At 36.7% G+C, this 26544-nt stretch overlaps 1 pseudogene; it reads left to right on the top strand.

Annotated features, from left to right (window-relative positions):
• Positions 1 to 341: 341 nt before the first annotated feature.
• Positions 342 to 956, top strand: LOC103012551 (cytochrome c oxidase assembly factor 8-like; annotated as a pseudogene).
• The last annotated feature ends 25588 nt before the right edge of the window (positions 957 to 26544 follow it).

Below are 26544 nucleotides of genomic sequence, written 5' to 3'. Positions count from 1 at the left end.
CCTGTGCTCCGCAACAAGGGAGGCCGCGATAGTGAGAGGCCCGCACACCGCGATGAAGAGTGGCCCCGCTCGCCGCAACTAGAGAAAGCGCTCGCACAGAAACGAAGACCCAACACAGCCAAAAATAAATAATAATAAATAAATAAGCTCATTAAAAAAAAAACTACAAAAAACTTAGCACTTAAAAATAACTGTTTCTGGGGCTCAAGAACCCCGGTATGGCTTAGCTAGGTCCTCTGGCTCAGGGTCTCCCACAAGACTGTAATCAAGATATCTGCTGGGGTGACAGTCATCTCAAAGCTTGTCTAGGCTGTGCGTCGTGGGAGCCGCCGGCCGGCAGCCATGGCGGCCTTGCGACCCCCGAGGAGGGCCCTGCTTCCTCTCTGCCGCGCCTTCTCCGGCGGCGGCTGCCAGCTCGTCCCCGAGCGCGGCGGTGAGCGCAGGGATGCCGCGCCGAGCCGGGTCTCAAGATTCTGCCCTCCAACAAAATCTTGCCATGATTGGACAGGACCCCCAGATAAATAGTCAAACCTTCGACCTGTTCACTTTTACATCCCTGAAAATGAATCACCATTGGAACAAAAGTTAAGAGAATTAACACAAGAAACACAAGAATGGAACCAACAGTTCTGGGCAAACAAGAATTTGACTTTCCTTAAGGAAGAAGAAAAATTTATTGACTCAAGACTAAAAGCCAAAGGCCTGGAACTGAGAGCTGAATCAGGTCAAAAAGCAACATTGAATGCAGAAGAAATGGCTGACTTTTACAAGGAATTTTTAAGTAAAAATTTTCAGAAGCACATGTATTACAACAGGGACTGGTACAAGCGTAATTTTGCCATCACCTTCTTCATGGGAAAAGTGGCCCTGGAGACGATTTGGAACAAGCTTAGACTGAAACGAAAGAAGACCAGCAATTAGGAGCCCACCCTGACCCACCCGCCCAGCGTCTAAGTTTCCACGAGAAGCAGCTGCTGATAGGAGCTCGTTTTACGAGGGCTCTAAGAGCTGTGTGTGCGGGGCAGGCTGGGAGGACGCGGGTCCTGGTGCGCTGTGGCCCACGTGGCTCCGTCCTGACTGTGGATTCCAAGCTGGCTCTTGGTCATGGACGTGATGTTAAATAAAACCCAAGCACTGTGTAAAAAAAAAAAAAAAAAAAAAGCTTGTCTAGAGGAGGATCCGTTTCTAAGTTCATTCATCTGGTAATGACAGGGTTTAGTTCCTTGCAGGTTGTTGGACCAAGGGACTCATTTCCTTAGTGGGTATTGGCCAGAAGCCTCCAGCGTTCTTTGCCGTGTTGGCCTCTCCGCAGAACAGCCCACAGCATGGCAGATGGTTTTCACTGGAATGAGCAGAGTGTACAAGAAAGGGTGAGCAAGGCAGAATCTAGTCTCTTTGTAACCCAATCTGGGAAGTGACATTCTATCACTTTTGCTGTATTCTATTCACCAGAAGCAAGCTGCTAAGTCCAGCCCACACTCAAGGGGAGGGGGTTTCACAAAGGTATGGATACCAGGTGGCCATTTTAGAGACTGTCAGCCATACCCTCATAGCCAAGCCTCTTGAGAAAGTCTGCAATTGCTCTCCCCATTCTGTCAATTTTCATTCACTTTTCAAACCTTTAGATTTTGCTTCCCCCTTTCATTGCTTACTAAATATGCCCTAGTTGTCAAATCCAAAAATCGTTTCTCAACACTCACCTTACTTGACCTTCTACTTAGTTTTCATAGCACTATTCTCTCGTAATAATTCTCTTCCTATTCCTTGAACCAAATCCTTCTCAATATCCTTCCTAACTTCTCCTCATCTATGCATATTTTAAGCATAGATGTTTCAAGTTCCTGGGCTTCATCTTCTTTTCACTCTATATACAGTATTCTCATGTTCACCTCCAGGTTCCCTCATCACATATACATGAGTGTACTAGTTAGGGTTCTCCAGAGAAACAGAACCAGTAGGAGCTGTATATGTGAGATTTATTATGGGAATTGGCTCACGTGATCCTAGGGGCTGAGATACACCACAGTGTGTCATCTGCAAGCTAGTAAACCAGGGAAGCCGTGGTATAATTCAGACTAAGTCCAAAAGTCTGAGAACCAGGAGAGACAATGTTGTAACTCCCAGCCTGAGATCAAAGACCTGAGAACCTGGGGGCCACTGGTGCAAGTGCCAGAGCCCAAAGGCCACAGAAACAGGAGTTCTGATGTCTGAGGGCAGGAGGAGGTGGGTATCCCAGCTCCAGAAGAGAGAGAGAATCTGCTCTCCCTCTGCCTTTTTGTTCCATTTGGACCCTTGATGGACTAAATGATGCCTACCCACATTGAACTTTACTCAGTCTACTGATTCAAATGCTAATCTCTTCCAGAAACATTTTCACAGACACACCCAGAAATAATGTTCCACCAGTAATCCTAGCAGACGTTAGTTAGCTTAGTCAGTTTGACACATAAAATTAGCCATCAGTGATAATGCCAAGAATGTTCTTTTGAACTCCACAACAGTATTTCTGACTTCTGGCTGTCCCATAAACATCTCACACGTGAACTCATCCTTTCCCCCAAATACATTTTTCCTCTTGTTTCTCATATCCTGCTTAATGCCATCACGATCTACCCCACTGCCCACATTGGAAATCAGGACTCATCTTAGAATCTTCGCATCCTGTCACCTTCCACATCCACATCTAAGTCTTGTTGCTTTTACCTCTTTAACATCTTCTGTATTTTAGCCATTCCTCTGCTTGGTCTAGTACCTTTGACTCCTTCTATAATTTCTTCTCCACACTGTAAACCCCACGAGGACAGGGAGTGTAACTTGTTCACCTCTATGGCCCTAGTACTAGCCCAGGTAGTATTGTTCTTGCTAAATATTCCTTGTCTGGTTGATTAAAACTAAAATTTAAATCTGACTGTGTTATTCTAACACTTAAAGGTCTTTAATGACTTCTAATTACTTATCTAAACTCCTTAGTATCATATAAAAGATATTCCCTTATTCAGATGTGTAATTTGTTTGTATCTATAATAGATACACTCAGATGCCTAAATTTTTTAAGGTCTTCAATCTGCTTTTGCATTTTTTTCTGTCACTTCCCCCATTATTCAGCTCTCACTTCCCTCATATTCATTATTCTACTTCTTATGCTATCATTGTGCTTTCTATTACCTGCCTTGTCTTCCTTTCTAGTCTGTTGCTTTTATGCTGCCACAGGCAGGGAAAACAGAGACTGACTGAAAATCCAAAGGGTTGTTTTCTGGGTGAAGTTCATGAGCACTAGTGGACAAAAATTATAATTTCTCATTTGGTTTATTACAGCCTTCCCCCTTATTTCCTGCTTCTTGGTTATAATACAGAGATGAGAGGTTGTTGGCTGAATGTCTTTTAGACAAGTAAGGTAGAGTAATATATAGCAATTTAAAAAAACAAAAATTATATGTCAGCTTTGCATATATTTTCCATGTGGGGGAACCATCCTATTAGCAAATCGATAATCCAGTACTTAAATCTGAACAAATTATAAGTGGCTCTCTCATTCATTCCATTTTCTTGCACTTTACCCCCAGTCCTTTTCTACCATCCTACTCTTCTATCATAGCAATCTCAAGCATAGAATGGTAGGTGTAGGGCAATGTGTATAACCGTAAAAGAGAATTCTAAAGAAATCTTAATGTTTTCCATTTCCTATTTCGTAATTTTTAGTGGAGAGATCATGTGAAATCAGCCTATCCTCTGGCAGATGGATACCTTATCCTGCCTGTCCCCATATAACTTAAGTGAGAATATTATTTAAATAAATATATCACTAATGCTTTTAAAAGGGGTCCATCATAAGCTATTTGACCCTTGCCCAAAACAAAAGCAAAAACTAAATACACTGGACATCCCTATCTGCAGGTGAGCTGATTAGCACTGCCAAAATAGGGCAAATATTTAGTCATTAGGAAACACCTGAAATGACAACACTCTTAAGAGCTGTCCATTAAACCAGGTACATGTGAAGATATAGACACATGAGAAAGGCAAATAAATATGGGTAATCCTTTAGAAGTTCTCAATCAGAATTAACTGTGAGAGCCTGGTGTGGAGGAATGCAAGAGAAGAAGCTTCCATTTGAGCTGAGGTTTGTTTATCCTACTTATCTGAAGTCAGAGCCAATAACCCCAATGATCCCAAGAATGGTGATAAGTGTTTTTCCACATTTAGAAAGAGCCAATTGGCAGAATCTTTGCAAAAGGGCCAATACCTTCTCTTAGTAACATGACACAGATAGGGCTCTTCTGATTTAATCCTGGTGGGTCAGGTGCCTTGAGTTGTGTCTTATTAGCAGAGAGAGATTCACACTCATTCTCATGCTTTCTGGCTCAGGCTGCTACAGCACATCTTTGATGGTTTCCACAAAGACATTTTTGTCTGTGTGTGCTCTCTCTGATTTGATTCTTTTAGCCCAAGCAGATCTAAATCTTAAGTATCTTTTAGATCTCTGCTCTTTCTATCTCTACTAGTTTTTATTGTTTCGTTTGGGCAACTTGGTTTGTGTCCTTTGCCATTTACTGATTCTGCTTTTGCTTTATTTCACTAGGTCTCATTGGGCACCGGCTTGTGCCCTTCTCTGTATCTGGTTTCACCTCTGGCTACTTTTGCTTTAGTTTTTCCTTAATGGTCTGTAGAGACTTTGATCCGTCGTGCAACACAAGATACGGAGAGCTACATTAGAACAGTGTAAACTGTTTTATCAGCCCCTATGACCTCCCATCTTCTAAAATGATTTTATTTGTAGGCTTTTTAGTTGAAGCTTGTTTACAATCTTGGATTATGACCTATAAGTAAGCATCTTGTAATGAGGATGGATAGAAAGTAACATTTCTTCTCTCAATTCCCATCCTTTTGTTTATAACATGAATTGAAGGCTGAGTATCCATAGGAGAAAGTGTTTCACTTGCCTTTAGAAATAACTTGGAGCTATTATTCCCCCAAATGAATGCAGATTAGTAGCCCACTTAATTGATAGAAATCTAGCAAAGAAAGATCTCATTGTTTTTCCTTCGAGTAATTAATGACACCATATGTGAATCTAAGTGATTTCTATAATTTTTAGATTGAGTCTCAGCTATGAGCTAAAACTGTTCATTTTAGCACTAAGGAGGCTTGCATCCCTACAAGTTGCCACTTCATATATTTTAACTCCTTACTGCCAACATTCAGAATAAAGTGTTTTTCAACTCTTAAGGGACGATTTTATTTCCAAGGTAATACGTTTCTTGTGAGGATAAAATCAAAAGAGAAAGAGCTGATTCCATTTTAAAGGTGTAGTACTAATTCTTAGCTCTTATTGGTATCCCAGTCTTGGTACAGCATTTGATAAATAGCCCTACACCGAGCCCCTAGACGTGGCCAATGCAGTGTTCCTTAAACCAAACCAGGCCAAACCAAACTCCTCCTTATAGACTGCGTCAGAGGACAAAAGACTAGAGCAATGAGTACCACCTTTGCCTGTGAGCACCACCTATCTTCCAGGATCGTAATGCTGGTTGGCAGTAACGTATGTAATGTACATGGTGCAGAGATCCTCAAATTGTAGCTCTTTTCTTCATTTTGCTATTATGATTATTTAAGAAAATCCTCTATGCTAGATACAGAAACACACAAAACTGAATGAAAATGCAAAAATTACTTAGTGCTTAATGTAACTATTGCACTTCCCAGAGCTATACTTAGGGCTTAAAATCTTAAGCGTGGTTTTATTTTCAGTCTTCTCTGTAATTGGTGGCTACAGGTGGTCAGATACAGTTTTGGAGTATAGAGTTAAGAAACTTAAAATGAGTACAGAATCTGACAACTATGTTCCATCTAGATTTAAGTCACATTTAGAGTTTGGCTGGGATGTTAGCCAAAAGAGACTTGCTATAGTTTCATGAGATAAAATTATGGCATGAATCATCATCTCTCTAGCTTATTCAAGTAAAGATATTTTTTCAGAGGTTATCTTAAAGACGCAGTTCATAATTTGATGTATATGGGTTTCTACAATTTGATTCTTTAATTTCAAATGGTATGGTGGAGAAGGCATAAATTATCTAAAGCTATATGTTCAGATTTATCAGATGAGAACTAAATGAAGGTATGCAAGAACATTTTTTAAAAAGGAGTTAGAGGTTCTATTTAAAAAGAATCTTGACATTTTCCAGGCTAAACTATTATTATAGAACATAGAACTTTTATAAAAATACAGATATCTTTCTGAGCAAGGATTTTAAAGACCAATGTCATACATTTTGACAGTATAAGACAAATGCAGAATGTTGGAAAAGCTCATACGGAGATCATCACCTAATACTGCAGCCATAAAACATTCAAGTCCAACCTGAATTCCTGACATTTGCTATGGAGATGAAAATGTGGGTTTCAAAAGACTAGTCCAGTAAGATGTATTTTCTCATTTACGCTGGAATTTTTGATTGCTTAAGTTTTCACAGGTCAATTTAATCTTTATCCTTTAACTTTATCATAACCTTTAGGTATTAGCATCTGGCATTCTACTGAAGTTAATTGCAGTGTCCTTAACAGTCATTTTTTAAAAAGGTATTAGAAAATTATATAACTTATATAATTTAAGTAATTATATAATTTAAGAAAGATGTGTTATTTAGATTGAATCTGCATAAACTTAAGCGTCACCTAGTATTACAGCCATAAAACATGTAGATTACTTAACTTCTCAGTGACTTGGTTTCTTCATCTGTAAAATGGGCATTACCCCTTCCATTCTTAGGAGGATTAAATTAGAAAATACATTTTAAGTGCTTAGAATAGTTCTTGGCACGTTGTAAGCATTCAACATAGGATATATATTATCAGTAGCAGTAGCTGCCTATGGGAAATGATGGCTTAATATGTAGTAATATGAAAATAAATAAAGGGCGTATTGTTTTAGAATTTACCTGCCTAAAATTTGGAGAAAATATTTTATATTTCCTAATCAATAAAAAATAAAATTTCTTAAAAGTAACCTATGCACAATTAATATTTAGTGAGCATTCAGTAATACATTATATAATTACTACCCCTTAAGCAAAGGAAACAAAATAAACTTAAAATGTTATACATAACACATAAAGTAGTACTTATTATCACCATACATTTTATTGTTTATAAAAGTTTTCCCTGAATTAAATGTTCCCTAGAAAATCTTCCATTGTAGATTATTAGTATGTTAAAGTCCCTTTATAACACAGCTTGTTTAGTACCTAGATTTGTGTGCTGTGTCAAATCATTTCCACTGAAAGTTATACCTTGTCCTAAAACAAAATCTCATTAATTTATTATTTTATTTAAGCGATGGGTCAAATAATGTTTCCCTGAAAAACAAATATTATAATGTTAGGCTAAAAAAGATAATTAATTTTCCTCACCAACACCAGGATTTCTGTATATTTGTGTCTAGTAAGGCAAGTAATTTCCACCATACTATGGCAGTATAATTGGTTTAATTGTTTTCCCAAATTTGTACAAGTTCTGAATCATTGATCTTTAAACTTAAGAGAATAACTTCATAAAATTTGGCCTTAAAAAATAAAACCACTCTTTTCAATATTCTGCACATTTTATGTACATTGTTTTCTCTCCTGAATTCCAATTGTATTATTTTAGCTCCATTTTCCATCACCTCTTTATAGTCTTTATAGTCTAAAATGGATACTTTCATGTCCAGAGAAAGAAGAATAAGAGTGGCAGTAAAAGGAATAGAAAAATGGACTTTCGAAAACTCTGAAAATTAATTAGAAAAAGGTGGGAGAAGGATGGCGTGAAAGAGAAGCACTGAGGCTAATCTAGTGCTGATCCTAGTCTGTTCCCGTGTCCAATTGTAAGCTTAGGAATTCTATTTTGGGGCTACAGTTATTGGACGATTTAAACAGGTTGGATATCCAAGACAACTTGTTTGCATGGATATTAGCAGACAAGCTGATGCTTGTTGTCTGCTGGGAGCTCAGCTAGAACTTCTGACGAGTGGCAACACATTCTCCATGTGGCTTGTTTAACATGATGGCTGGGCTCCCAAAGGGAGCATCTTGAGTACTAAGTGTCCCCAGAACAAGCATTTCAGGTCAAAGTTGCAGAACTTCTTATGATTTAACCTTGGAAGTCCCAGAACCTCACTTCCAATGCATTCTGTTGGCCAAGCAAATCACTAAAGTCAGCTCAGATTCAGAGAGAGGAGCTGGACTTAATGTCTCAATAGGAAGTGTAACAAAGAATTTGTGGCTATCCTTAAACAACTGCAAATTTGAAAAAAATTCTAGAGATAAAAATCATTATGAACAAAATTAGACTGCAACATGTTGATTTCACAGAATTTTTGACAAAGTTTAAGAAGTAATTAGTGATCTGGATGATAGAACTGGAAGAGAATATTCAGAATAAAAATCCCAAAGGTAATAATCATATATATATATATATATATATATATATTTTTTTTTTTTTTTTTTTTGGCCGTGCTGTGTGGCATGTGGGATTGTAGTTCCCTGACCAGGAATTGAACCCATGCCTCCTGCAGTGGAAGCATGGAGTCTTAACCACTGGACTGCCAGGGAAGTCCCAATAAAATATATTTTTTAAAAGACAATGGAAGCCAGAAGATAATGGAACACACTTTTCAATGAGCTTGAAAGAAAACAACTACCAACCTAAAATTCTGTACCGAGTGAAAATATTCCTCAGGAATGTTTCACACAAATAAAAACTAAGATAATCCATCGTCAGCACACTTGTATTAAAGGAAATACTAATGGGAGTTCTCTAGGTTAAAAAATGAGAATGGTCCTAGGTAGAAGTTTCCAGATGCAAGAAGGAATGAAGAACACAAAAATGGTAAAGCTCCGGGTAAATCTGAGTAAACAGGGACTGTATCAAATAATAATACTAGGATTTTTTTGGGGGGGGTTTCAAAATATATAGAAATTGAAACATGATAACACTAGCATATAAACCAATAGAGGAGGTTAAGTAGAATAAAAGTGCACCAGAGGAAAAGTAAAGTACTAATTATCATTAGAATTTGACAAGTCATGAATATATTTTTGAGTCCAGATATAAACCCTCATATTTATTATGTCGATTTTCAATAAAGGTGCCAAGACAATTCAGTGAGGGAAAGGATGATTTGTTTTCAACAAATAGTGCTGGAATAATTAGATATCTACATGCAAAATGATGAATTTAGACCCTTGCCTCATACCATACACAAAAATAAACTCAAAATGGATCATAGACATAAATGTAAGACCTAGAATTATGAAAATCCTAGCAGAAAACATAGGAGTAAATCTTCATGGTCTTGGGTTAGGCAAAGATTTCTTAGAAAGAACATGAAAATCACAAGCAATGGAAGGAAAAAACTGATAAATTGGACTTTATTAAAATTAAAAATTTTGTCCTTCAGAAAACATAATATGAAAGTGAAAAGACAATCCACAGATTGGAAACTATTTGTAAATCATATATCTGGTAAGGGACTTGTGTCCATGATATATAAAGAGGTCTTACAACTCAATGATAAGACAAATAATGGGGAAAAGATTTCAGTAGACATTTCAGCAAAATGAATATATGAATGGCCAATAAGTACATGAAAAGATGCTCAGTATCATTAGTTATTAGGAAAATGCAAATTAAAATTATAATGAGATGACACTTCACACCCACAAAAATGACTCTAATTAAAAAAAAGACAATAACAGATGTTGGTGAGGATGTAGAGAAACTGGAACCTCGTATGTTGTTAGCATGAATGTAAAATGGTACAGTCACTTTGGAAAATATTTTGGTAGTTTCTTAAAATGTTAAACATAAATTTACCACATAACCCAAACAATTCTTCTCTTAGGTATTTACCCTCTCAAAATGAAAATATATGTCCATGTAAAAACTTGTACACAAATGGTCATAGAAACATTATTCATAATAGCCAAAAAAGTGGAAATAATTCAAATGTCCATTAACTGGTGAATGGATGAACACAATGTAGTGCAGACGTAAAGGAGACTACTGTTAGGCAATAAAAAGAAATGAGGTAATGATACATATTACAACATGAATGAACCTCCAGAATGTTATGCTAAGTGAAAGAAGCCAGACACAAAGACTACATTTTGTATGCTCCTATTTATATGAAATTTCTAGAAAAGGCAAAACTATAGAGATAAAAAGATCAGTGGTTGCCTAGAATTAGAAACTGCAAATTGGCCACAAGTTTTCTTTTGGGGGCAACAGAAATGTCCGAAAATTAAACTGTGGTGATGATTTCACAACTTTGTAAAATTACTGAAAAACAATTTAATGGTACACTTAAAATGAGTGAATTTTATGGTATGTAATTTACCTCAATAAAGCTGTTAAAAGCTGTTATGTAAAATGACATGTTTTGTAATCAGAATTACCTCTAAAACAGTAGCAAAATAAAGGTGAAATAGAATAATAGAAATACTTAACCAAAAAGAAAAGAAAAGAAAAGCTAGAAAGGGGACAAAGAGGAACATAAAACAGGTGAACAAATACCAAGCACACTGTGAGATGGTAGATTTAAACTCAGATATATAAGTAATAACATTAAAGTATAAATGGACTGTGTGCTGTTTTTCAATTTATTGCCTCAGCTCCAAATTCACCCTTTTTTTCTGTTCTGTGGAAATGGTTCTGGGCCTTTTAAATATTTTCCTTTGCCAGATGGCACTGAGGCTTTGTCAGTAGAGGGCGCCGGAGAGACATTACGGAGAGAAAGGGTTTTTACATCCTGGTGCCACTGTGCTCACTCTTCAGGCTCCGGCAGCATGCGCAGCTTTCCAGCATCCAGCTCCTGCAGTGCACATGGCTTCCCCAGCCTCAAGCACTTGTCCTTTCTCCAGCACAAAGTTCCTGCATGCATGGTGACCAGCTGCACCTAGTGGCCAGCACCTTTCCATTTCTTGGGTGGCGTTGTGAGATGCTTCCCCATGAACAGCTTTCCCCAGCGTCCTGGAGTGAGGATTTCCAGCAAGTTCCAGAGGGTAGACTTCCAGAAAGTTCCACCCACATGGCACCACAGAGAGTTCTCTGCCATCCAGTGAGCCTAGCTATGATCAGTCCTGAGATGGTGGGGGAGGGAGGTGTACTTTTCCTTGGACACTGTCTCAGCCCTAGAGTAGTGGCTTTTCCTTATATCTGCTATATGTATTAGAATTCTCTGCTTTTTACTAGCTAATCCTTCATTATCCAACCGCCTGTTATAGTTCATTATTCTCTATATTACATTTTCCCTTCAAATTACCATACAGTTTCTCTCTTCTGAGTGGACCTAAACTGATACACAGACTAAGTTCTCTAATTAAAAGACAGAAAATTTCAGATTTCACTAAAAAAATACCTAAATATATTTTGCTAAAATGTAAGAATACATTAAGATTGAAAGTAAATATTGAACAAGTATTTATTCTTATGCAGTTGCATAACATTGAAATAGAAATTTAGCATGGAAAAAAAGTTGAAAGTAAAAAAAAGGAAAAAATATATACTGTAAAATAACTGGCCAAAGGGAAGCTGACATAGCTATTAAGGCAAAAGTAATTACCAGAGATAAAGAAGAGTACTTCGTAATGATAAAAGGTTTAATTCAGAGGGAAGTATAGAAAAATTCTAAATTCCCACGGTGACTAGTAACAGCTCCCCCCATCAAAAGCAAATATGGACAAAACTACAAGAATAAATAGATAAACTGATAATTATAGTGGGAGGCTTTAACATTTCTCTCAGAACAAATGGAAAAGAAAATCAGGTCCTAGCTTTGAACAATATAATTAACAATTTTATTGCATGCAGCAACTGCAGAATCCATGCTTTTTCAAAAAGAAAAAGAACGTTAATAAAAATTGACCATTTGTTGTACAATATAAACACATTTCAAAGGATTGAAATTATATACAGTATGTTTTCTGATCAAAATGAAGTTAAACTTGAATTTTATTATAGAAGTAGAAAATATTCATACATTGTAGAAATTTAAGTACGTTACCAAATAACTCATGTTTCAAAGGAGAACTCACAATGGAAATTCGATAGTATTTTGAACTGAGTGATAATAAAAATACAGCTTATTAAAACTTGTGTGATGCAGCTAAATAGTACTTAGAGGTTAATTTCTAGGCTAAATATGTATATGTTAGGAAATGAAAAAGGTTGACTATCAATGATCTAAACATTCAGGAAGTTAGAAAAAGTACAACAAAATAAACTTCAAAAGATCAAAATAAGAAATAGTGACAATAAGAATAGAAATTAAAAAAACAAACAGTGGAAAGCTAAATCAACAAAGCTAAAATTAAATTGATAAACCTCTGGTAATGTATAAATCAAAAAGAGAGAAGGCGCAAATAACTATTTGTTCTAAGCTATTTTAAAAGTTAATAGAAGCTATTGTAAGCAACTTTATACTAATACTTTTGAAATTTCAGGAAAAAATGGTCAAATTCATAGAAAAATACAGCTTATCTAATATGATACAAGAAAACTAGAAAATCAAAATATTCTTATAGCCATTAAGCAAATTGAGTCTATGATTAATTGCCACAAAGAAAACTGCAAGCCCAGATAGCTCCCCTGCGTATTTTCATGGAACATTTAAGAAAGAAATGCCAGTGTAAAACATCTCAGCCAGAGGGTACGAGGCAAACATGATCTTGATATCAAAACTCAACAGGGATATAAAGAGAAATGAAACTTAGAAGAATATCATGAGAAGGAAAGCCCCTCAGAGTATAGATGAAGAAATTCTAAACAAAATATTCTCACACCAAATCTAGCAAGATATAAATAACATAATGTATCATATTAGTCTGCTCAGACTGCCGTAACAAAATACCAGAGAATACATGGCTTAAACAACAGGAATTTATTTCCTCACGGTTTTGGAGGGTGGCAAGTCCAAGATCAAGGTTCTGGCTGGTTGAGTTTCTGGTGAGAGCGGTCTTCCTGGCTTGGAGATGGCCACTTTGTCCTCATAGGTCTTTCCTCTGAGTGCCCATGAAGAGAGAACAGGAGATCTCTGAAGTCTTTCCTTATAAAGACACTTGTTCTATGGGATCAGGGCCCCACTTTATAACCTCACTTAACCTTAATTACTTCCTTAAAGGTCCCATTCCCAAATAGAGCTACACCGGGGGTTAGGGCTTTAACATATGAATTTTGAGGGGACGTAAATACTCAGTCCATAAACATACATCATGACCAAGTGGGATTTATTCAAGGAATGTGATGTGATTCACACATTATCAGAATAAAATAAAAATGATAAGACCCTTTCAATAGATGCTGAAAAATAGCATTTGATACAGTTCAATATCCATTAGCTGATAAAATTTAACATTTCTTAGAAACCTAGGAATAGAAGGGAATTTTCTTAATCTACCAATAAGTGACAGTATGCATCATATTTAATGGTGAAACTGTGACAGCTTTTCTTTTGATGTCAGGAATAAGACAGGGATATCTGCTGTCACCACTTCAATTCAGTGTTGTAGTGGAGGCCCTAGCTAGGGCAGTAAGGCAAGAAAAAGAAAGAAAAGATATAAGGATTAGAAAGTGTGCTGGTTATTAAGCTACTGTCTCTGAGCTTGAATCCCCCTTTGTGATGCTGGTTCTGGGACTCTGGAAACCACATTTCTTTGTTAGCTGTATCAGCTCTGCCTATAGGAGGCCCTAAAGGGGCCCAGGAGCAGAATTACTGGGTCATATGTTTGTTCTGTGTGTGTGTTTTTCTGAATCGTCTTATAGTCACCTGGTAAAAAAATTTATAGAAAATCACAATTTAGAAGAAACCTTTGAATTCTTATTTTCAGTATTATTAGAGATGAAGAGAATTAGATATAAAATTTTTTTTAAAGGATCCTCATCACTTTTTTTTTAACTGAAGTATAGTTGATTTATAATATCATGTTAGTTTCAGATGTACAGCACAGCAATTCAGATATATATATATGTGTATATATATATATATATACATACATACATACATATATATATATGTTCTTTTTCAAATTCTTTTTCCTTATAGGTTATTACAAAATACTGAGTAGAGTTCCCTGTGCTAAACAGTTCTGCTGGTTATCTATTTTATATATAGTAGTGTGTATACGTTACTCCCAACTTCCTAATTTATCCCTCCCGCTGCCTTCCCCTTTTGTAACCATAAGTTTATTTTCTATGTCTGCTCATCACTTCTTTTAAAATTACATAAAGACACATCAACTGCAACCTCCTGAAACATATTTTGCGCTAAGGAGTAATCTACGCTTGTTGGGACTGATCTGTTCAATCCGTTACATCACTGACAGAGCAGTGGGCAGTTAGTCCAGGCTTACACTACTGTGTGACCTCATTTCTCTGCTTTGTTTCCAGAGAAGTTTCCTGCCTGGTTATGAACTGTTTCCTTGCAGTTGTCTTGAATCCCAAACCTCAGCTTCTGCCTATGAAGTAAATATTTTGCTTCTGATTTTATCTTTTCTCCATGTATGAGCTTTGAATGCAGACTTTTTCCTATAATTGTGACCTGAATACAGAATTGTGATCATTCTATTCCAAATGTACCCTGACCACACTTCTGCCTATGTACCTTGAGTTATTTGGCACTATGAACAGCATTTAGCGTAGCGTTTTTCCCTTTCTTCCTTGGGGAATGAGAGAGAGGTTGGGTTATGAACCAAATTTATTTAACTAATTGATTCTATTTGAGGTGGTATCATACAGTGTTAAGTGTGAGTAAAATAACTAAAGAGGTGGTGATCAAGGTGGTGGCAGGAGGCTATTTAGTTCCTAGGAAAGTACACTTATTATGTAGAAAAAGGGAAATGATAGTTTTATTCATATTATGTCAAATTAATGAGTCAAAATGAAACATAATGGATTTTCTGGGTTATATACAGTCACGCTGATATAATAATGGTTTCCCCACTCCCACCCTGAAACTTTGCAGGATTTAACAATGGAAAGACTTTTAAGTTTTACTATTAGAAAATTCTATGGTCATTGTTAACAGTCTTATGTTAATTTAGAACCTTTTTGAGTTTCCAGAAATCAAGGCAGTGTTAATAGGTAACAGCTATCCTCTGACAGCTTCTTGAAAACACTGCCATCCGTTTACAATTGCTTTATCAAAATTATTAATTACATAATTTCCTATCTGTTCTTTCCAGTTTAAATAAAAGTGAAAATTTCCATAGCATCAATTTTGGTAAGTGAATCCAGAGCCAAACAATAACAGACTCTATGAAATCTGAATAATACTTTTTATTCGGACAGCTTGTTTAAGGAGTTCATTCTTGAGTGTTCTGCTTTTTACCTTAAACATTTAAAAATTAATATTGGCCTGTTTTGGTAAGAAAAAGCCAAAGGGTTAGTGATTAATCTTAGAAATTTTGTTCACCCTTCTCTCTTTGAGTCAAATTCAGTAATAAAAAATACTAGCGTAGGCAATTTATTTCTTCACGTGTCTAGTAATTTTTTATCATATACTGACATGGTGGATGATAAGATGACGAGACTCTGAATTCTAATATCTTTCTCTGAAGAGTGTTGATTTTTGTTCTAGCAGGCAATTATATTATTGGAGAATCATCCTGATCTTCTAGAGTCTTGGTTGTAGGTTTTTTTTAGTATGAATCTGTTTAGGTTTTGTCCTAGAGCCTATTCCTCTCTAGGAACTTGATCTTTATTCATAAGGCCTGGCCCTTCTTGAGTTCAAGGTGTTTACTAAGTTCCTGTGACTTTTATGGTGTGAGGTAAGTGTCTAAATTAATGATTTTGTATGTGGATATCCAATTTTCCCAGCAATATATGTGGAAAGGCTATCCTTTCCCTGTTAGATTGCCATGGGATCTTTGTCAAAGATCAACTGAACATGAGTGTAAGGGTTTATTTCCAGACTCAAAATTGTTTCATTTTTTCCTTATGCCACACTCTCTTAATTGTTGTAGCTTTATATTATGTATTGAAATCAGGTAGTATAAGCCCTCTAATTTTGATCTTCTTTTCAAGGTTGTTTGGCTATTCTAGGTTCTTTATATCTCTATATACATTTTAGGATCAGCTTGACAATTTCATAAAAATAAGCTTGCTGACATTTTATAGGGACTGCATTGAACTTATATGTCAACTTAGGAAGCATTACCATCTTAATAATATTGAATCTTCCAGTCTATGAACATGAAATATCTTCCTACTTATTCAAATCTTTAAAAAATTTCTCTCAGCAATGTTTTGTATTTTTCGGTGTACAAAATCTTACACTTTTTTGTTAAATTTATTCCTAAGCATTTTGTTCTTTCTGATTATTTTGTGAATAGAATTGTTTTCTTCTTTTCATTTTCATATTGTTTGTTGCTAGAGGAATAAAGCTGATTATTGTCTATTGGTCTTGAATTATGTGATTTTGCTGAACTTATTTTTTTTAGTTTTGGTTGATTTTTTGGTGAATTTCTTAGGATTTTCTACATATAGGGTTATATTGTCTGCAAATAAAGCTAATTTTATTTCTTTCTTTCCAATCTGGAGACTTAATTTCTTTTTCTTGCCAAATTATACTGGCTGGAATATCTACTACAACACTGGAGAGGTGAGAGCAGAGATCTTTGCCTTATTCCCAATATTACAGGGAAAGCCTTCAGCATTTCTCCATTAAGTATATGCTAGTTGTAGGGTTTTTGTAGGTGGCCTTTATCAGGCTGAGAAAGTTACCTCTATTCTAAGTTCCAAGTTTGCTGAGAGATTTTTTCATAGATGGGTGTTGGATATGGTTAAATTAAACATTTTTCTGAATGTATGAATATAATCTTATGTTTTTGCCCTATTAAAATGTAGTATTATATTAATTGATTTTTGCATGTTAAACTAACCTTGCACACTGGAATATTTGGTCATGGTGTAGAATCTTTTTTTTATATGCTAGTGGACTTGGTTTGCTAGTATTTTTTTTTTAATAATCTTTTTTTTTTTAAACTTTATTTATTTATTTTTGGCTGCGTTGGGTCTTCGCTGCTGCACACGTGCTCTCTCTAGTTGCGGCCAGCAGGGGCTACTCTTTGTCGTGGTGCACGGACTTCTCATTGTGGTGGCCTCTCCCGCTGCGGAGCACAGGCTGTAGGCGCACGGGCTTCAGCAGTTGTGGCATGAGGGCTCAGTAGTTGTGGCTCGCGGGTTCTAGAGCACAGGCTCAGCAGCTGTGGCACACGAGCCCAGTTGCTCTGCGGCCTGTGGGATCTTCCCGGACCAGGGCTCGAACCCGTGTCCCCTGCATTGGCAGGCGGATTCTCAACCACTGCGCCAACAGGGAAGTCCGGTTTGCTAGTATTTTATTGAAGATTTTTGTGCCTATATTCATAAGCGATGCTGGTCAGTTTTCTTTTTTTATGATGTTTTTGTCTGGCTTTGGTATTAGAGTAATACTAACCTTATAGAATGAGTTTAGAAGTGTTCCCTCATCCTCCATTTTCTGGAAGGATTGGTATTATTTCTTTGCTAGACATTTGGAAGAATTTACCAGTGAAGCAATCTGAGACTTGGATTTTCTTTGTGGGAACATTTTTAAACAGTACTTCAGTTTCTTATTATAGGATCTCCCAAAGATACCCATGTCTTAATCCCCTGAGCCTGTGAATATATTACTTTACATGGCAAAAGAGACTTTGCAAATGCGATTAATTTAAAGACTTTGAGATGGAGAGAATAGCCTGGATTATTCAGTTGGGCCCAATGTAATGACGAGGGTTTTTAAAAGTGAAAGAGAAAGGGAGAAGAGTCAGAATGATGTGATATGCAAAGCACACCTGCCATTGCTTGCTTTGAAGATAGAGGAAGGTGTCCATGAGCCAAGCAATGTGTCTAGGTGTCCTCTAGAAGCTGGAAAATTCAAGGAAACAGATTGTCCCCTAGAGCCTCCAGAAGGGAATGTAGTCCTACTGTTACTTGGATTTTAGCCCAGTGAGACTTATAATCTTTCCTCAGGGAGTAGAATTTCTAACCTATAAATGTAAGATAATAAATCTGTGGGTTTTTAAGCCACTAAATTTGAGGTAATTTATTACAGCAGCAATAGAAAATGAATACCTAGACTATTCATATTTTCTATTTCTTCTTCAGTTAGTTTTGTTAACTTGTGTCTTTCAAGGAATTTGTCCATTTCATCTAATTTGTCTAATTTGTTGACACAAAGTTGTTCACGGTGTTTCCTAACAATCCTTCAGTCCTTTTGGTCTCTTTAAGGTCAGTAGAGACCTAAAAGAGGTCTCTCTCTTTCATTCCCGATTTTGGTAATTTGTATATTCTCTCTGTCTCTTTCTCTCCCCATCCCTCCCTCCTTCCCTCTCTCCCTCTCCCTCTGTCTCTATCTCTGCCTTGGTCTGTATTTCTAAAGGTTCCTCAGTGTTGCTGATCTTTTCAAAGAACCAATGTTTGTTTCACTGATGTTTTTTTCCTGCTCTCTTTCTGTTTTCTATTTCGTTGACTTTCACTCTGACCTTTATTATTACTTTTCCTCTACTTGCTTTGGGTTTAGTTTGCTCTTATTTTTCTGGTTTCTTAAGGTGGAAGCATAGGTTGTTTATTTGATACCTTTCATCTTTTCTAATGTAGGCATTTAAATCTGTAAATTCGCATCTAAAGCACTGTTTAGTTATATCCCATAAATTTTGAGATGATTTATTAAATTATCATTCAGGTCAAAATGTTTTTTAATTCCCTTGATTTCTTTTTTGACACATGGGTTATATATATATATATCACTGCAGGTACAACACAGAAACCTGTCATTTAATCCACCAAACACAAAATACACCAGAAAAAAGGACTACAATAAAGGAATTCTCAATATCAGCATGCCAATTTGTGACCTTGTAGCACAATTACTGCTGGGCCTTTTCACTTTCTTGGTTGAATTCAACATCCATGGAATGTAAGCCATCTTCATCCTTTAAGGGAATGAGTCCCCCCAAAAAGGCTACTTACACTAGGGAAATTATTTTTTCAGAAACCTACTCCTTGGGACATATCACAGATCTACTAAAATTTCTAAGACTCCTGTACAAGGCTCCCTAGGCTAAAGAAACACTGCCCTATAACAATGCTAGTCTTACAAAGCCCACAGAGCTTTGGGTACATTAAGCTTCTGTAAAGTGTTAGTTTCTGCTAACAAAAATGACAAAATAGTATATATTTGTTCTACTCTCCCCTTTCCATTTCTTGAGTTCAAGTCAGAATACCAAAGTAAGTTTGGCAAATGAATCCCCCAAAATACTGTGTCACCTGCTGTATTTGGAATACTTTTTACCACTATCGCATTTATCTAATGTCATATCAACCTGCTCTAGACTGGAAAAATAAGCACATTTACATGAAAGAGTTGCTTGAATTGTGAATTATCTAGGATACTTGCAACCATCATGGTCCAAATGAAGGCACTGTCCTGTGATGCTTGAAATTCAAATGATTTTTATTTAAATTGAAAACATATTTAAACATTAAAATATATGAAGGCATATATTTTGGATATTAACCCTTTATTGGATATGTCATTTGCAAATATCTTCTTTCATTGAGTAGGTTGCCTTTTGCTTGGTTGATTGTTTTATCTGCTGTGCAAAAGCTTCTTAGTTTGATGTAGTCCCATTTGTTTATTTTTGCTTTTGTTTCCCTTGCCTGAGGAGACATATCCAAAGAAATATTGCTAAGACTGGTGTCAAAGAGCATACTGCCTGTGTTTTCTTCTAGGAGTTTTATGGTTTCAGATCTACATTTAAGTCTTTAATCCATTTTGAGTTTTTTTTTTTTTGGCTGTGTTGGGTCTTCGTTGCTGCGCGCGGGCTTCCTCTAGTTGCGGCAAGCAGGGGCTACTCTTTGTTGCAGTGCACGGGCTTCTCATTGCGGTGGCTTCTCTTGTTGAGGAGCATGGGCTGTAGGCGCATGGGCTTCAGTAGTTGTGGCGCACGGGCTTAGTTGCTCCATGGCATGTGGGATCTTCCAGGACCAGGGATCCAACCTGTGTCCCCTACATTGGCAGGCGGATTCTTAACCACTACACCACCAGGGAAATCCTTGAATTTATTTTTATATGTGGTGTAAGAAAGTGGTCCAGTTTTCCCAACACCAGTTATTGAAGAGTCTGTCTTTTTCCCATTGTATATTCTTGGCTCCTTTGTTCTAAATTAATTGGCCACATAAGCAGGGGTTTATTTCTGGGCTCTCTATTCTGTTCCATTTATCTATGTATATATTTTGTGCCAGTACCATACACTTTTGACTACTGTAGCTTTGTGGTGTCGTTTGAAATCAGGGAGCATGATACCTCAGTTTTGTTCTTTTTTCTTAAAATTGCTCTGGCTATTTGGGTCTTTTGGGTTCCATACAAATTTTAGGGCCATTTGTTCCAGTTCTGTGAAAAATGCCTTTGATATTTTGATGGGGTTTGCATTGAATCTGTAGATGCTTTGGGAAGAGTGGACATTTAAACAGTATTAATTCTTCCAGTCCATGAGCATGTTATAGCTTTCCATTTATTTGTGTTGTCTTCAATTTCTTTCTTCAGTGTTGTATAGTTTTCAAAGTACAGGTCTTTCACCTCCTTGGTTATTTTATTCCTATGTATTTTATTCTTTTTGATGCAATTGTAAATGGATTGCTTTCTTAATTTCTCTTTCTCATAGTTCATTATTAGTGTATAGAAATGCAACAGATTTCTGTATATTGATTTTGTATCCTGCACCTTTACTGAATTCATTTATTCTAATAATTTTTTGGTCAAGTGCTTAGGGATGTCTATATATACTATCATGTCATCAGCCTATAGTGAGTTTACTTCTTCCTTTCCAATTTGGGTTTCTTTTATTTCTTTCTCTTGCCTGCCGTGGCTAGGAATTCCAATATGATGTTGAATAAAAGTGGTGATAATGGGCATCCCTGTTTCGTTCCTGATCTTAGAGGTAAAGTTTTCAGCTTTTTACCACTGAGTTATGTTAGTGTGTTTGTCACATGTAGCCTTTATTATGTTGAGGTATATTCTCTTTATACCAACTTTGTTGAAAGTTTTTATCATAGCTGGATACCAAATTTTGTCAGGTGCTTTTTCTGCATCTGTTGAGATGATCATATGATTTTTATCCTTTGTTTTGTTTATGTGGTGTTTTGATTTGTGGCTGTTGAATCATCCTTCCATCCTGGAATAAATCTCACCAAATTATACCATCTCCTTATAAAAGGTTATGTGTTTCACACAGAGCCATGCATTTGGTGCTGGAGAGGGTGTGGAGAAAAGGGAACCCTCCTACACTGTTGGTGGGGATGTAAATTGGTGCAGCCACTATGGAGAACAGTATGGAGGTTCCTGAAAAAACTAAAAGTAGAGTTGCCATATGATCCTGCAATCCCACTGTTGGGCATATATCCAGACAAAACTATAATTCGAAAAGATACATGCACCCCAATGTTCATAGCAGCAATATTTACAATAGCCAAGACGTGGAAACAACCTAAATGTCCATTGACAGAAGAATGGATAAAGAAGATGTGGTACATATATACAATGGTATGTTACTCAGCCATAAGAAAGAATGAAATAATGCCATTTACAGCAACATGGATGGATAGACCTAGAGATTATTATACTAAGTGAAGTAAGTCAGAAAGAGAAAGATATCACTTACATGTGGAATCTAAAATATGACACAAATGAACTTATCTATGAAACAGAAACAGACTCACAGACATAGAGAACAGACTCGTGATTGCCAAGGGGGGGTGGGTGGGAGAGGGTTGGATTGGTAGTTTGAGTCTAGCACATGCAAACAAACTATTATATATAGAATGGATAAACAACAAGGTCCTATTGTATAGCACAGGGAGCTATATTCAACATCCTGTAATAAACCATAATGGAAAAGAAAAATATAATCAGAGAGAAAAAAAAAAGCCATGTATTTGGAAAGATGTAGTGATAAAAAATGCAACAATCCAGAAAGGAATCTGCTTAAGACCACATTCTATAAAAGGTGTTGTATTCCTGGTCTGCTTATTCTAGGTACCAGAGCTTAACTAAAATTATTAATTGGTTCTATCTGTAACAGTACCTAAGGATTCTGAAAATCTGGATCTTAAAGAAGCAATTTTAAAAATAATTGACAATGGCTAAACCCATCCTGTTGTCTTGGGTTTGCTCTCTGACTGCAGTTGCTTACGTTGTTACTTTAAGTAACAGTGCTTATCAAACTGCTTTCCAAAGAGCCTGTACCCTCCTTCCATGTTTTGCAAGTTATCTGTGAACATTGCTAATTATGGGAAATAGCTTCTTTTTGTTTGGTGCTGCATCTCTGTTTTCTCTCTGCATCCTGCTCAGCTGCCTCAGTATTCTGTCTTTGACAATGATGAAGGGAGAGCCTAATAGGCTGGACAAGATAAGGAACTTCCATATTGATTCCAAACTGAAAATAAATACCACATTGCATGGGAACATCCCTGTGAGTTGGGTGGGACTGACATACTCCTCATCTTCCGGAACGGGGACTGGGACACAGGCCTGGCACATCAGGGCTTTTCTTGGGACTTTTGCTGGAACTGCTGGGGGAGACGAGTTCTCATTCTTAGGATTCCTAGCTTTAGAGATACTGGTGGTCATCTCTGCTATCTCATAAAGAAAGCTTGTGGGAAAACAGAGGTAGTACGGAGGAAAGCAGTGGTTAAGAGACAAAGAAAAACAGATTTCTAATTACATTTTTAACCCCTTCATCCATTTCTGAAGCTAGATGTCTCAGTTACGTGATCCAGTGATCCTTTACCTCCCCTTTTAAAATCATGCTTCACTCCTCTATAAACAATTGTGTCTAAATTACTGATCTAGCTCTGGTATATTCTATGTAAAGCTTTCAAGTACTTCTCTTTTACTATTTACACGTATTAATGCCTAAATATTTCGTGATCACTGTTGTGTACCACAAATTACACACACTTATGGAATATAAAAGAAATGAATTAACAGTTAATACTTATAATATATAAATGTCCTATTATATGTGGCCATCTGTTTTTTTGTGATAATCTGAAAATTAAAACCAGCAGTTCCAGAATAGGCATCTAGTCAAAAAACCCCCAAAATAACAAATGAGTAAATAAATGATTGAAGAGGGAAAGAAAACATATCTTATATCTGGTAGGATGGGCATTCTCTGATTGACAGATGCTTTTACGTTAGAAATCATCCAGTTTATTACAGGTCCACAGTCCTTTTCCCGGAAACCCGGGGAGTCAGATAGATTTTTTTTTTTTTTAACATCTTTAATAGAGTATAATTGCTTTACAATGGTGTGTTAGTTTCTGCTTCATAACAAAGTGAATCAGTTATATATATACATATGTTCCCATATCTCTTCCCTCTTGCGTCTCCATCCCCCCCACCCTCCCTATCCCACCCTCCCTATCCCACCCCTCTAGGTGGTCACAAAGCACCAAGCTGATCTCCCTGTGCTATGCGGCTGCTTCCCACTAGCTATCTATTTTACGTTTGGTAGTGTATATATGTCCATGCCACTCTCTCACTTTGTCACAGCTTACCCTTCCCCCTCCCCATACACTCAAGTCCATTCTCTAGTAGGTCTGTGTCTTTATTCCCATCTTGCCCCTAGGTTCTTCATGACCTTTATTTTTTTTTTCTTAGATTCCATATATATGTGTTAGCATACGGTATTTGTTTTCTCTTTCTGACTTACTTCACTCTGTATGACAGACTCTAGGTCCATCCACCTCACTACAAATAACTCAATTTCGTTTCTTTTTATGGTTGAGTAATATTCCATTGTATATATGTGCCACATCTTTTTTATCCATTCATCTGTTGATGGACACTTAGGTTGCTTCCATGTCCTGGCTATTGAAAACAGAGCTGCAATGAACATATTGGTACATGACTCTTTTTGAATTATGGAGAACAGTATGGAGGTTCCTTAAAAAACTACAAATAGAACTACCATACGACCCAGCAGTCCCACTACTGGGCATATACCCTGAGCAAACCATAATTCAGATAGATTTTTAAAGCCAGAATTCCTCAGCTCCTCTAAGCTCCTTTCTTTGGTCTAGTTGTTTGGAGTTCTACTGTTTGAGGACTTCCTCAAACACTTGTTGATGCTGATATGTCTTTTCATTATTTGAACGTGGAGCACTTAAAAGCTGATCAGGGCTTCCCTGGTGGCGCAGTGGTTGAGAATCTGCCTGCCAATGCAGGGGACGCGGGTTCGAGCCCTGGTCTGGGAGGATCCCACATGCTGCGGAGCAGCTGGGCCCGTGAGCCACAATTGCTGAGCCTGCGCGTCTGGAGCCTGTGCTCCGCAACAAGAGAGGCCGCGGTGGTGAGGGGCCCGCGCACCGCGATGAAGAGTGGTGCCCACTTGCCGCAACTAGAGAAAGCCCTCGCACAGAAACGAAGACTCAACACAGTCATAAATAAATAAATAAAAGAACGTGAATTTCTAAAAAAAAAAAAAAAAAAAAAAAAGCTGATCAGAAGCATATACCACCACCACCACCTTGGGTATATCAACTTGAGGGACTTTATTGTTGAACTGACCTCTTTTTAGGGCCCATATTTCCAGTGTCTATGTCTTTTCTCCAGGGAAGGAATGACTTCCCCCGCCCCCCCCCCCAGTCCCCCGCTCGAGGTGAAATGAACTTATCTGAGAGTGTTTTGGACATTGGCAGGGGAAGGAGACTGCAGGTGTCATGGCTCAGTATGACTGGGGGGCAGCAGGGAGGGTCTTGGTGGCTTCACTGCTCTTTACACAAAAATTTTAACCAGCTAGTTTGTACATTTGTTTGTGTGGTAAAATATACATAAAATTTACCATTTTAACCCTTTTTAAGTATACAATTCAGTGGCATTAAGTACATTCACAATGCTGTGTAACCACCACCACTGTCTACACCTAAAACATTTTCATCATCCCCAACAAAATTCTGTACCCATTAAACAATAACACTCCCTTCCCCCTTCCTCCCAGTCCCTGGTAACCTCGATTCTACTCTGTCTCTATCAATTTACCTATTGTAGGTACCCCGTATAAGTAGAATTATACAATATTTGTCCTTTGGCGTTGTTTGTACCTTTTTATTTTTCAAAGAACTCAGGTTAAGTAAATGGCCCAAGGCCATCAACTCTAAGTGGAAACATGGCCACAGAAACCTAGGTATGTCTGTCAAGAGACTATAGTCTTAACTACTATGCCATTACTACCTTAGTTGTTGACTTTTCCCATCCATATGCATATATGTATCCATACACAGCAGGTATTTTGCACTTGCCATTAAATCCAGAATGTTTTTCCATCCCATTAGGAATTCTCTGAAACACTTTAATGCTTTCTAATAATCATTTTGTATGTATCATGCTTTATCTTTTGTTGATATTTAACTATTTGTGTTTTGAATTTTAAATAACAATATATACCTTTGTACATAAATATTTGTATTTCTGACTGGAACCCTAGGATAAAAGAGAATGTTATTTCTGGTTCAAACAATAGAACATACTTAATAGTTGATACTTGTTAAATTACCCTTCAGAAATTAGCCAGTGTATAATACAAGTATTCTTATGACATCTTCATCACCACTAATTTTTTTTAATTAGGTGAAAAAAACCTTATGTCCTACCAGTTGAATAGGATCTTTGATAAAATATTTTCATTTACTATTTTAAATTTTCTATATATTGTTTATGTCACTAGCTCATTTTCTATTCTGTTTTAAGGTATTCATATAAACTTTTCTATATTTTGTGGCATGTTTTTTCCCAATTTTTTTCTTTGCTTTAAATTTGATGAATTAATGGGTGAAACAGAAAATAGAGTCCAGCATTCAATCTTTTTGTCTGGTCTCCTGAGATCTAGAAGATATTTTGCTGGTGAGGGGTTAACACTTTCATTGCCTTTATAGTTTTCAAAGTGGAAATATTTTTATTGCTTTTAGTAATTAAGAAACTAATAAATAGATGTTCTTTTAAAAAGCATTCAATAGTACAGAAATAGAGAAAGTAGAAAATTAAAGGCTCCATAATCCCATTCCCATATAACCAACTGCAAAAGGTATGGGAAGCTTCAGTCATAAATACAAAGAAATATAATACATGAAAAAAATAAGGCAATTATTAACTCTAGGAAAAATGTAATCATAGCACACTCATTAGCTCTTAAGTGTACAGTATTTCAATGGTCCTAAAATAAAAACAATAAAATATGGATTTAACCAAAAATTTTAACATAGCCATGTTGGGAAGGTGAAGGAGGGCAGAGGGGAGTACAGGAGATTGAAAAGTCTTCCTTCATCCTTTTATGGATTAAGTGGCAGAAATATATGTATTTTATTTAGCAAGATGTATGTACATGTGAAAAGACACAAATATAGAAGCTGGCTGTTTTTGGGGAATGGAACTTTGTGCCAAAGGACAAATTACTGCTCTTTGGTTACAAGCCTTTGAGAGCTACTTTACTTTAA

The sequence above is a fragment of the Balaenoptera acutorostrata genome, chromosome 11 (assembly GCF_949987535.1).
Source record: "Balaenoptera acutorostrata chromosome 11, mBalAcu1.1, whole genome shotgun sequence".
NCBI lineage: Eukaryota > Metazoa > Chordata > Mammalia > Artiodactyla > Balaenopteridae > Balaenoptera > Balaenoptera acutorostrata.
This window is presented reverse-complemented; position numbering and strand designations above follow the sequence as displayed.